Source organism: Salvelinus fontinalis, chromosome 22 (assembly GCF_029448725.1).
Source record: "Salvelinus fontinalis isolate EN_2023a chromosome 22, ASM2944872v1, whole genome shotgun sequence".
Classification (NCBI taxonomy): Eukaryota; Metazoa; Chordata; class Actinopteri; order Salmoniformes; family Salmonidae; genus Salvelinus; species Salvelinus fontinalis.
In genome coordinates, this window is record NC_074686.1 from 38,199,207 (window position 1) to 38,213,167 (window position 13,961).

Below are 13,961 nucleotides of genomic sequence, written 5' to 3' on the forward strand. Positions count from 1 at the left end.
CGCTCTCTCTCTGCAGGATACCATGTGGAGTGTATTGCTGAGACAGTCCTCTCTCTCTCTCTCTGCAGGATACCATGTGGAGTGTATTGCTGAGACAGTCCTCTCTCTCTCTCTCTGCAGGATACCATGTGGAGTGTATTGCTGAGACAGTCCTCTCTCTCTCTCTCTGTAGGATACCATGTGGAGTGTATTGCTGAGACAGTCCTCTCTCTCTCTCTCTCTCTCTCTCTCTCTCTCTCTCTCTCTCTCTCTCTCTCTCTCTCTCTCTCTCTCTCTCTCTCTCTCTCTCTCTCTCTCTCTCTGTAGGATACCATGTGGAGTGTATTGCTGAGACAGTCCTCTCTCTCACTCTCTGCAGGATACCATGTGGAGTGTATTGCTGAGACAGTCCTCTCTCTCTCTCTCTCTCTCTCTCTCTCTGTAGGATACCATGTGGAGTGTATTGCTGAGACAGTCCTCTCTCTCTCTCTCTGCAGGATACCATGTGGAGTGTATTGCTGAGACAGTCCTCTCTCTCTCTCTCTCTCTCTGTAGGATACCATGTGGAGTGTATTGCTGAGACAGTCCTCTCTCTCTCTCTCTCTCTCTCTCTCTTTCTGTAGGATACCATGTGGAGTGTATTGCTGAGACAGTCCTCTCTCTCTCTCTCTCTCTCTCTCACTGCAGGATACCATGTGGAGTGTATTGCTGAGACAGTCCTCTCTCTCTCTCTCTCTCTCTCTCTCTGTAGGATACCATGTGGAGTGTATTGCTGAGACAGTCCTCTCTCTCTCTCTCTCTCTCTCTCTCTGTAGGATACCATGTGGAGTGTATTGCTGAGACAGTCCTCTCTCTCTCTCTGCAGGATACCATGTGGAGTGTATTGCTGAGACAGTCCTCTCTCTCTCTCTCTGCAGGATACCATGTGGAGTGTATTGCTGAGACAGTCCTCTCTCTCTCGCTCTGTAGGATACCATGTGGAGTGTATTGCTTAGACAGTCCTCTCTCTCTCTCTCTCTCTCTCTCTCTGTAGGATACCATGTGGAGTGTATTGCTTAGACAGTCCTCTCTCTCTCTCTCTGTAGGATACCATGTGGAGTGTATTGCTGAGACAGTCCTCTCTCTCTCTCTGCAGGATACCATGTGGAGTGTATTGCTGAGACAGTCCTCTCTCTCTCTCTCTCTCTCTCTCTCTTTCTGTAGGATACCATGTGGAGTGTATTGCTGAGACAGTCCTCTCTCTCTCTCTCTCTCTCTCTCACTGCAGGATACCATGTGGAGTGTATTGCTGAGACAGTCCTCTCTCTCTCTCTCTCTCTCTCTCTCTGTAGGATACCATGTGGAGTGTATTGCTGAGACAGTCCTCTCTCTCTCTCTCTCTCTCTCTCTCTGTAGGATACCATGTGGAGTGTATTGCTGAGACAGTCCTCTCTCTCTCTGCAGGATACCATGTGGAGTGTATTGCTGAGACAGTCCTCTCTCTCTCTCTCTGCAGGATACCATGTGGAGTGTATTGCTGAGACAGTCCTCTCTCTCTCTCTCTGTAGGATACCATGTGGAGTGTATTGCTTAGACAGTCCTCTCTCTCTCTCTCTCTCTCTCTCTCTGTAGGATACCATGTGGAGTGTATTGCTGAGACAGTCCTCTCTCTCTCTGTAGGATACCATGTGGAGTGTATTGCTGAGACAGTCTCTCTCTCTCTCTCTCTCTCTCTCTCTCTCTCTCTCTCTCTCTCTCTCTCTCTCTCTCTCTCTCTCTCTCTCTCTCTCTCTCTCTCTCTCTCTCTCTCTCTCTCTCTCTCCTCTCTCTCTCTCTCTCTCTCTCTCTCTCTCTCTCTCTGTAGGATACCATGTGGAGTGTATTGCTGAGACAGTCCTCTCTCTCTCTGCAGGATACCATGTGGAGTGTATTGCTGAGACAGCCCTCTCTCTCTCTCTCTGCAGGATACCATGTGGAGTGTATTGCTGAGACAGCCCTCTCTCTCTCTCTCTGCAGGATACCATGTGGAGTGCATTGCTGAGACAGTCCTCTCTCTCTCTCTCTCTGCAGGATACCATGTGGAGTGTATTGCTGAGACAGTCCTCTCTCTCTCTCTCTGCAGGATACCATGTGGAGTGTATTGCTGAGACAGTCCTCTCTCTCTCTCTCTGCAGGATACCATGTGGAGTGTATTGCTGAGACAGTCCTCTCTCTCTCTCTGCAGGATACCATGTGGAGTGTATTGCTGAGACAGTCCTCTCTCTCTCTCTCTGCAGGATACCATGTGGAGTGCATTGCTGTGTATTGCTAGCCATACTACATCTATGATAAACTAGGGCTGAGGCTGATTCACCTAACTATGTTATATCCCAAATGGTACAGTATATAGTGCACTACTTTAGACCAGAGCCCTATTGCACCCTATTCCCTATATATAGTGCACTACTTTAGACCAGAACCCAAAGGGATTCTTCAACAGTAGGTTCTTATTTAAAGGTAGAGTCATCAGCGCATGAAAGTAAACTGCAAAATCCGCCCGACTTCCGAAACAACTAAGAGGATGAATGGTGAGGCAAGACTTTTCTGCTGTTTTGGTCTCTCATAGCTCTCGTGTTTCAGCAGCGTGAAGGACGCACGTGCACATGCTCGCAGAAACTATGCGATACTCTGTGAGTGCATCGTCTTGCATCATGCTCTTCTGTAACACTTGTGGTTGCTGCTTGTGGCGCTGTCATATTGCTGAGTCTCAGTTAAAGGTCAGCTAAGGTCCATGTCTCTGCCATTCTGGCACTAACCATTCTGTCAATCTCCCTCACTGTATTGGCTTGGATAACTCAAGAGCTTGCAGCTTTTCAATGCTGCTACCCTCAGGCATAATTTTAACATTGGGTCAACGTCCCAGCGGTACTAGAAGGGTTTCATGTTTCAGAAAATAAAAAGTTGATGTGCCAAAAAAAGAGCACAATATCAAATGATTTCAGAATGTGTTATTTTTATTCAGTAAAAAAAAAGAGAACATGTTCCGACCTCAATCAGTAGGAACTGGATACGATTCAGGTGTAAATGCAGCTTGGCTTCATTAAACTGACACGAAAGGAAGTACCTTTTAGAAGTCAACCAGGAAAGTTCCTCAGCTAGGTCACCCGTGATATACGTCAGTATTTGACGTCCATCCATATCTGAGGACCTCGGGAGATGACGTGGAAACCGACGTTGTGGACGGGGATGACGGACGTGGGTAAAACATCTGCCTCTGAATAAAAAGGTTACAAGTTCAAAACCCCCGCAATAGAAAGTTATATTTCAGATTTCTGTTTTATGCCTATTCCAAACATTAACCCTTAACTTAACCATTCAAAATCAATGCCTAAACCTTAAGAATTTGGAGTTAACGCCTAAACACTTTGAAATTAGACGTTTGAGAAACATGGATGAACGTCTCTAATTTTGACGAGAGACTGTGCGATCTAGTTGAAGTTACATTCACTTACCCTGCAGAGTTTACTTTCCTTACCCTGCAGAGTTTACTTTCCTTAACCCGCAGAGTTTACTTTCCTTAACCCGCAGAGTTTACTTTCCTTACCCTGCAGAGTTTACTTTCCTTACCCTGCAGAGTTTACTCTCCTTACCCTGCAGAGTTTACTTTCCTTACCCTGCAGAGTTTACTCTCCTTACCCTGCAGAGTTTACTTTCCTTAACCCGCAGAGTTTACTTTCCTTACCCTGCAGAGTTTACTTTCCTTACCCTGCAGAGTTTACTTTCCTTACCCTGCAGAGTTTACTTTCCTTACCCTGCAGAGTTTACTTTCCTTACCCTGCAGAGTTTACTTTCCTTACCCTGCAGAGTTTACTTTCCTTACCCTGCAGAGTTTACTTTCCTTACCCTGCAGAGTTTACTTTCCTTAACCCGCAGAGTTTACTTTCCTTACCCTGCAGAGTTTACTTTCCTTAACCCGCAGAGTTTACTCTCCTTACCCTGCAGAGTTTACTTTCCTTAACCCGCAGAGTTTACTCTCCTTACCCTGCAGAGTTTACTTTCCTTACCCTGCAGAGTTTACTTTCCTTACCCTGCAGAGTTTACTTTCCTTACCCTGCAGAGTTTACTTTCCTTACCCTGCAGAGTTTACTTTCCTTACCCTGCAGAGTTTACTTTCCTTACCCTGCAGAGTTTACTTTCCTTACCCTGCAGAGTTTACTTTCCTTACCCTGCAGAGTTTACTTTCCTTAACCCGCAGAGTTTACTTTCCTTAACCCGCAGAGTTTACTTTCCTTACCCTGCAGAGTTTACTTTCCTTAACCCGCAGAGTTTACTCTCCTTAACCCGCAGAGTTTACTTTCCTTACCCTGCGGAGTTTACTTTCCTTACCCTGCAGAGTTTACTTTCCTTAACCCGCAGAGTTTACTTTCCTTAACCCGCAGAGTTTACTTTCCTTACCCTGCAGAGTTTACTTTCCTTACCCTGCAGAGTTTATAGATCAGTACAGATGAGTCTAACATCCAATCAAATCCCTAAGCCATTTTCATGGTGTTGAGATCAACATTTATTTTCATAATTTTTCCAAAGAAACACAGCACTGAGAGTGGATGAGGTTTTAAACAGAGCTGAATATGAATTAATCCCCTGTAAAATGATTTAATGGTGGTAGGAACAGAGTAACCCATTTCTACTTTGAAGTTATGTTATTTTATCTATCCTTAAGAGAGGGATTAAGAGAGGGGTTAAGAGAGGGAGAGAGAGGGGTTAAGAGAGGGAGAGAGAGGGGTTAAGAGAGGGAGAGAGAGAGAGGGGTTAGGAGAGGGAGAGAGAGAGAGGGGTTAAGAGAGGGAGAGAGAGAGAGGGGTTAAGAGAGAGAGAGAGAGAGAAAGAGGGGTTAAGAGAGGGAGAGAGAGAGAGGGGTTAAGAGAGGGAGAGAGAGAAAGAGAGGTTAAGAGAGGGAGAGAGAGAGAGAGAGAGAGAGAGAGGAAATTATAAAATATACAGAAAACAAATTCCATTTGGCTATACTTAAACTCTTTAACATTATCCTCAGCTCTGGCATCTTCACCAATATTTGGAACCAAAGATGGATCACCCCAATCCACAAAAGTGTAGACAAATTTGACCCCAATAACTACCGTGGGATATGCGTCAACAGCAACCTTGGGAAAATCCTCTGCATTATCAATAACAGCAGGCTAGTTCATTTCCTCAGTGAAAACAATGTACTGAGCAAATGTCAAATTGGCTTTTTACCAAATTACCGTACGACAGACCACGTATTCACCGTGCACACCCTAATTGACAAACAAACAAACAAAAACAAAGGCAAAGGCAAAGTCTTCTCATGCTTTGTTGATTTCAAAAAAGCTTTTGACTCAATTTGGCATGAGGGTCTGCTATACAAGTTGATGGAAAGTGGTGTTGGGGGAAAAATATACGAAAATATAAAATCCATGTAAACAAACAACTAGTGTGTGGTTAAAATGAGCAAAACACAGGGCTGGGGGCTGAGATAGGGCCTCAACCTACTAGAATCTGAAGTCAAATGTCTACTGTTTGCTGATGATCTGGTGCTTCTGTCACCAACCTAGGAGGGCCTACAGCAGCACCTAGATCTTCTGCACAGATTCTGCCAGACCTGGGCCCTGACAGTAAATCTCAGTAAGACCAAAATAATGGTGTTCCAAAAAAAGGTCCAGTTGCCTGGACCACAAATACAAATTCCATCTAGACACCATTGCCCTAGAGCTCACAAAAAAACGATACATACTTTGGCCTAAACATCAGCGTCACAGGTAACTTCCACAAAGCTGTGAACGATCTGAGAGGCAAGGCAAGAAGGGCCTTCTATGCCATCAAAAGGAACATGCAATTCAACATAACTATTAGGATCTGTCTAAAAGTACTTGAATCATTTATAGAACCCATTGCCCTTTATGGCTGTCAGGTCTGGGCTCCGCTCACCAACTAAGAAGTCACAAAATGGGACAAACTGTCACGCCCTGGCCTTAGTTATCTTCGTTTTTTTATTATTTCAGTTAGGTCAGGGTGTGACATGGGGAAGGTATGTGTTTTTGTAGTGTCTAGGGGTGTGGTATGTGTATGGGGCAGTGTCTAGTGTAGTTGTCTAGGTAAGTCTATGGTTGCCTGAAGGGTTCTCAATCAGACAGCTGTCATTCATTGTCTCTGATTGGGAGCCATATTTAAGGCAGCCATAGGCATTAGGTTAATGTGGGTAATTGTCTATGTTGTACGTTTGTAGCTTGTGTGTGCACTTACGTCTATAGCTTCATGATCGTTTGTTGTTTTGTAAAAGTGTTAGTTTCGTGTTTCGTCATCTTTAATAAAAGAAGATGTATTTCTCACACGCTGCGCCTTGGTCCTCTCTCTCACCCATAGACGGTCGTGACACAAACACCAAATTGAGACTCTGCATGCAGAATTCTGCAAAAATATCCTCTGTGTACAATGTAAAACCCTAAATAATGCATGCAGAGCAGAATTAGGCCGATACCCGCAAATGATCAAAATCCAGAAAAGAGCCGTTAAATTCTACAACCACCTAAAAGGAAGCGATTCCCAAACCTTCCATAACAAAGCCATCACCTACAGAGAGATGAACCTGGAGAAGAGTCCCCTAAACAAGCTGGTCCTAGGGCTCTGTTCACAAACACACCCCACAGAGCCCCAGGACAGCAATACAATTAGATCCAACCAGATCATGAGAATACAAAAAGATAATTACTTAACACATTAGACAGAATTAACAACAAAAACTGACCAAACTAGAATGCTATTTGGCCCTAAACAGAGAGTGCATAGTGGCAGAATACCTGACCACTATGACTGACCCAAACTTAAGGAAAGCTTTGACTATGTACAGACTCAGTGAGCATAGCCTTGCTATTGAGAAAGGCCGTCGTAGGCAGACATGGCTCTCAGGAGAAGACAGGCTATGTGCACACTGCCCACAAAATGAGGTGGAAACTGAGCTGCACTTCCTAACCTCCTGCCAAATGTATGACCATATTAGAGACACATATTTCCCTCAGATTACACAGATCCACCTTAGAATTCGAAAACAAATCCAATTTTGATAAACTCCCATATCTACTGGGTGAAATACCGCAGTGTGTCATCACAGCAGCAAGATTTGTGACCTGTTGCCACAAGAAAAGGACAACCAGTGAAGAACAAACACCATTGTAAATACAATCCATATTTTTGTGTATTTATTTTCCTTTTTGTCCTTTAACTATTTGCACATCATTACAACACTGTATATAAACATATATACAGTGTTGACATATAATGTTTTTTATTCTTTTAGGACTTTTGTGAGTGTAATGTTTACTGTACAGTTTAATTGTTTATTTCACTTTTGTTTATTATCTACTTCACTTGCTTTGGCAATGTTAACATATAGGTTTCCCATACCAATAAAGCCCTTAAATTGAATTGAATTGAGAGAGAGAGAGTTTAAATAAGATATATATATATATATATATAGAGAGAGAGAGTAGAAGTAGAGAGAGAGAGAGGAGAGAGAGAGGGGTAGCGAGAGAGGAGAGAGAGAGAGGGGTAGCGAGAGAGAGAGGTAGAGAGAGAGAAAGAGGTAGAGAGAGAGACAGGAAGAGAGAGAGGGAGAGGTAACAGATAGGAGGTAACTGAGTCAGATTGGAATAGCAGGGGGCTCTGACCACACAAATAATCTGAGAGAAATAAGAACAATGAAAATAAGAGAGGAGAAGAAAGTGACTGTCTGCAAGGTGGAGAGAATGGGAAAGTGAGAGTAAGAGAGAGAATTGGAGAGAATTAGAGAGAAAGAGAGAGAAATGGAGAGAATTAGAGAGAGAGAGAGAGAGAGAGAGAGAGAGAGAGAAGGAAGCTAGTTCACTACACTGTAGGTGTACACCCACTCCATTCAGGTTAAGGCATTGATACTATCCCCTGCAATTTCAAACACACACATGCAGGAATTCACACACACACACACACACACACACACACACACACACACACACACACACACACACACACACACACACACACACACACACACACACGCACACACACACACACACACACACACACACACGCAAGCAACACACACATACACACTACACACACACAGAGAGTCTTGTACACACACACACACACACACACACACACACACACACACACACACACACACACACACACACACACACACACACACACACACACACACACACACACACACACACTATCCATCCATCTATCTCTCTGTCCTTTTCTCCTTGGAAACGTACATCTCAATACTCAAACCCCTTTTTCCTCTCTTCCGTCTGAAATTATATGAAATCACAGGTGATAGGTGAAATATTCTTCACAATCATACTTTTTGCTAAAAGTATTTGATTGATTTGAACCCAGGTCTGAAAGGACTTTTTGTGGTTGTTTCCACATCAGTTGAGGAGGAAAAGAGACAGGAAGAGAGAGAGGGAGAGGTAACAGACAACTGTAGACTATTGAGATGCAGCCGGTGGATCTGACTCACATCCTCCTCATCCTCCTCATCCTCCTCATCCAATCTGGTAGCACCTGTATCCATCTGGCTGGGGCTCGCTCTGCAGGAGAAGAGGGAGATGGATGGAGGGAGAGGGAGGGAGAGGGGGATGGAGGGAGAGAGGGAGGGAGGGGAGATGGAGGGGGGTGGAGGGGGTAGAGGGAGAGAGGGAGGGAGGGAGGGGGAGATGGAGATGGGGGGGAGATGGATGGAGGGAGGGAGAGGGGGATGGAGGGAGAGAGGGAGGGAGGGGGAGATGGAGAGAGATGGATGGAGGGAGAGAGAGGAAGGGAGGGGAGATGGAGATGGGGGGGAGATGGATGGAGGGAGGGGGAGAGAGGGAGATGGAGGGAAAGAATGCTGCACTTTCTAAAGTGGTCCTGAATGCGGCGTTGGCATCAGGTGGTAAGGTTGTCCTGAGAGAGAGAGAGGGAGAGAGAGAGAGAGAGAGAGAGAGAGAGAGAGAGAGAGAGAGAGAGAGAGAGAGAGAGAGAGAGAGAGAGAGAGAGAGAGAGAGAGAGAGAGAGAGAGAGAGAGAGAGGAAGAAAAGAGAGAGGAGGAAAAAGAGAGTGAGGGAGAGAGGAAGGGAAAGTGAGAGGGAGGAAAAAGAGAGTGAGGGAGAGAGGAAGGGAAAGTGAGAGGGAGGAAAAAGAGAGTGAGGGAGAGAGGAAGGGAAAGTGAGAGGGAGGAAAAAGAGAGTGAGGGAGAGAGGAAGGGAAAGTGAGAGGGAGGAAAAAGAGAGTGAGGGAGAGAGGAAGGGAAAGTGAGAGGGAGGAAAAAGAGAGTGAGGGAGAGAGGAAGGGAAAGTGAGAGAGAGGGAGGAAAAGAGAGAGAGAGGGATAAAGAGAGAAAGAGAGGGAAGAGAGGTACGTTAAATACTTGCAAATCATTACAACACGGTATATAGCCATAATATGACATTGGAAATATCTCTATTCCTTTGGAACTGTTGTGAGGGTAATGTTTACTGTTTGTTGTTTAATATCTATTTCACTTGCTTTGGCAAGGTTAACATATGTTTTCCTTGCCAATAAAGCCATTTGAATTGAATTGAGAGAGGGAGACAGAGAGAGTAATCAGGGCTTAGTAAATGAATGTATAGGTTTGACGTCAGCTGCTTTTCTCTCTCTCAAGGTAAAGTACAGCAGCTCATTCCCCAACATTACGTCGTCTAGCTAGAAAATAAATAGTATACCTTTATTTCAACAAGGAACACTGTAACACTGTATTTTTTTCCCTGTATTTATCGCCATCCATCATTCCTTCAATTCTGACCAGTTTCCCAGTCCCTGTCGAGGAAAACATCCCCACAGCATGATGTTGCCACCACCATGCTTCACTGTGGGGATGGTGTTCTCAGGGTGATGAACGGTGTGGGGTTTGTGCCAGACATAACGTTTTCCTTGATGGCCAAAAAGCTCAATTTTAGTCTCATCTAACCAGAATACCTTCTTCCATATGTTTTGGGAGTCTCCCACGTGCCTTTTGGCAAACAACAAACGTGTTTGCTTATTTTTTCTTTAAGCAATGGCTTTTATCTGGCCACTCTTCTGTAAAGCCCAACTCTGTGGAGTGTACAGCTTTTTATACCCCAACCCTGATCTGTACTTCTCCGCAACTTTGTCCCTGACCAGTTTGGAGAACTTCTTGGTCTTCATGGTGCTGCTTGCTTGGTGGTGCCCCTTGCTTAGTGGTGTTGCAGACTCTAGGGCCTTTCAAAACAGATGTATATATACTGAGATCATGTGACAGATCATGTGACACTTAGATTGCACACAGGTGGACTTTATTTAACTAATTATGTGACTTCTGAAGGTAATTGGTTGTACCAGATCTTATTTAGGGGCTTCATAGGAAAGGGGGTGAATACATACACCAGTTTTCAATTTTTGTTTTTTATAATTCTTTGAAACAAGTTATTTTTTCATTTCACTTCACCAATTTGGACTATTTTGTGTATGTCCATTACATGAAATCCAAATAAAAATACATTTTATTTACAGGTTGTAATGCAACAAAATAGGAAAAACGCCAAGGGGGGTGAATACTTTTGCAAGGCACTGTACAAGTTTACACATACAGTTTAGGTACAATGATTAAGAAGCTACACAAGACAAACAAAACGATCACAGATAACACAAAATACAGTGGCAGATTGTTACATTTACACGAAGGTTATTCCCCTGCGTGTAACAAGAAGTTGCATTACCCGAAACAGTTATAAGCAATACAAAAATAAAAAATCATCCAATAAATGTTTAAAATGGGCAAGGGGGACAAGAGTCTCAAGTTTAAGTTTAGTCTGCAGGCTATTCCATAAGCAAGGAACGTAACAGGAAAAGGCAGCCATCCCCAACTCTGTGGAGATCACATGGGCCTCAAGCGTAATCCATGTTGAGACCTGGTTTTATGAATTATAATTATAATATTGATGAGCGATGATAAATAAGAAGGTAGCTTATTCAGAAGTGCTTTATAGACAAACACGAGAGCATGTTGTTCTCGTCTCATGGACAGCGAAGTCCAACCCACATTTTAATATAAAACACAGTGGTGAGTTCTGTAGCTAGCACCCGTAATAAACCAAAGTGCTCAATGATAAGTAGCATCCAGCGATTTAAGTGTTGATGCCGTAGCATGCATGTAGATAATATCCACATTATCTATAACAGACATAAAAGTAGCTTGCACAATTTGTTTTCTATTTGTAGAGGACAAACATGTCCTGTTTCTATAGAGGAAGCCTAGCTTGATTTTTTTTGCTGTTTACAAAGTTAATCAACATGCATTTTAAACCTCTACCGCTTCTCTCTCCCGGATCAGGGATCATCCTCATCAAAAAAGCTGACTAGCATAGCCTAGCCTAACGCGACAGGGATATCATATAATATAATTTTCATGAAATCACAAGTCCAATACAGCAAATGAAAGATAAACATCTTCTGAATCCAGCCATCATTTCCGATTTTTAAAACGTTTTACAGCGAAAACACAATATGTATTTCTATTAGCTAACCACAATAGCCAAAGACTCAACCGCATATTTTCACAATTTTTCTACCGCATAGGTAGCTATCACAAAACCGACCAAATAGAGATATAATTAGTCACTAGCCAAGAAACAACTTCATCAGATGACAGTCTTATAACATGTTATACAATAAATCTATGTTTATACCACCAGAGTCTCTGGGTTCGCGTCCAGGCTGGGCTGGGCTGGGTTCGCGCCCAGGCTCTGTCGCAGCCGGCCGCAACCGGGAGGTCCGTGGGGCGACGCACAATTGGCATAGCGTCGTCCGGGTTAGGGAGGGTTTGGCCGGTAGGGATATCCTTGTCTCAGTATGTAAAATGTAATAAAATGTATGCACTCTGCTGTAAGTCGCTCTGGAAAAGAGCGTCTGCTAAATGACTAAAATGTAAATAAAATGAATCACTAACCTTGACCAACTTCATCAGATGACAGTCCTATAACATCAGGTTATACAATACACTTATGTTTTGTTCGAAAATGTGCAAGGCGTATGCAGTGCACGCAAATCCATAAATTTAAGGCAATTCAATAGGCAGGCCCTGGAACAGAGCATAGTTTTCAGATTTTTCACTTCCTGTCTGGAAGTTTGCTGCCAAATGAGTTCTGTTTTACTCACAGATATAATTCAAACAGTTTTAGAAACTTGAGAGTGTTTTCTATCCAATAGTAATAATAATATGCATATTGTACGATCTAGAATAGAGTACGAGGCCGTTTAAATTGGGCACAATTTCTTCCCAAAGTGAAAACAGCGCCCCCTATTCACAAGAAGTGTTAAAAGACAGTTTATCATCCAACCATATCCCTAAGTATTTATATGCAGAGACCTGATTAATTCGAGAGACGTTTTTAAGCTCGTAAATGCAAGTGTATTTTCAATCTACTTTATGAACCTATTAAAAATCATGAAATGTGTTTTCTTTGCATTTAAAACAAGTTTCAACTGTATAAAAGACCCTTGTAATATCTTAAAATCTGTCTCCAATAATGATAATGCTTGGTCAGCCGGGGCGGTAGACCATTCCATTCTTGTGGGCCGGCTACGGAGTATTAGTGTCTCTGAGGGGTCTTTGATCTGGTTTGCTAACTACCTCTCTCAAAGAGTACAGTGTATAAAGTCAGAAAATCTGCTGTCTCAGCCACTGCCTGTCACAAAGGGAGTACCCCAAGGCTCAATCCTAGGCCCCACGCTCTTGTCAATTTACATCAACAACATAGCTCAGGCAGTAGGAAGCTCTCTCATCCATTTATATGCAGATGATACAGTCTTATACTCAGCTGGCCCCGCCCCGGATTTTGTGTTATTAAATGCTCTACAACAAAGCTTTCTTAGTGTCCAACAAGCTTGCTCTACCCTTAACCTTGTTCTGAACACCTCCAAAACAAAGGTCATGTGGTTTGGTAAGAAGAATGCCCCTCTTCCCACAGGTGTTACTACTATCTCTGAGGGTTTAGAGCTTGAGGTAGTCACCTCATACAAGTACTTGGAAGTATGGCTAGATGGTGCACTGTCCTTCTCTCAGCACATATCAAAGCTGCAGGCTAAAGTTAAATCTAGACTTGGTTTCCTCTATCGTAATCTCTCCTCTTTCACCCCAGCTGCCAAACTAACCCTGATTCAGATGACCATCCTACCCATGCTAGATTACGGAGACATAATTTATAGATCGGCAGGTAAGGGTGCTCTCGAGCTGTTAGATGTTCTTTACCATTCAACCATCAGATTTGCCACCAATGTTCCTTATAGGACACATCACTGCACTCTATACTCCTCTGTAAACTGGTCATCTCTGTATACCCGTCGCAAGATCCACTGGTTGATGCTTATTTATAAAACCCTCTTAGGCCTCACTCCCCCTATCTGAGAAACCTACTGCAGCCCTCATCCTCCACATACAACACCCGTTCTGCCAGTCAAATTCTGTTAAAGGTCCCCAAAGCACACACGTCCCTGGGTCGCTCCTCTTTTCAGTTCGCTGCAGCTAGCGACTGGAAGGAGCTGCAACAAACACTCAAACTGGACAGTTTTATCTCAATCTCTTCATTCAAAGACTCAATCATGGACACTCTTACTGACAGTTGTGGCTGCTTTGTGTGATGTATTGTTGTCTCTACCTTCTTGCCCTTTGTGCTGTTGTCTGTGCCCAATAATGTTTGTATCGTGTTTTGTGCTGCTACCATGTTGTTTTGGTACCATGTTGTTGTCACGTTGTCAACAGTGAAACACGTGACTACCATATACACAGTGAAACACGTGACTAACATATACACAGTGAAACACGTGACTAACATACACACGGTGAAACACATGACTAACATACACACGGTGAAACACATGACTAACATATACACAGAAACCAGAATCTCAAGTTGTAGGATTGGTCCCATTCTGAGGGTGTACAGTAAACTAGTTAGCCTGTGATGTTCAGACTGTAGAGTGAGGAG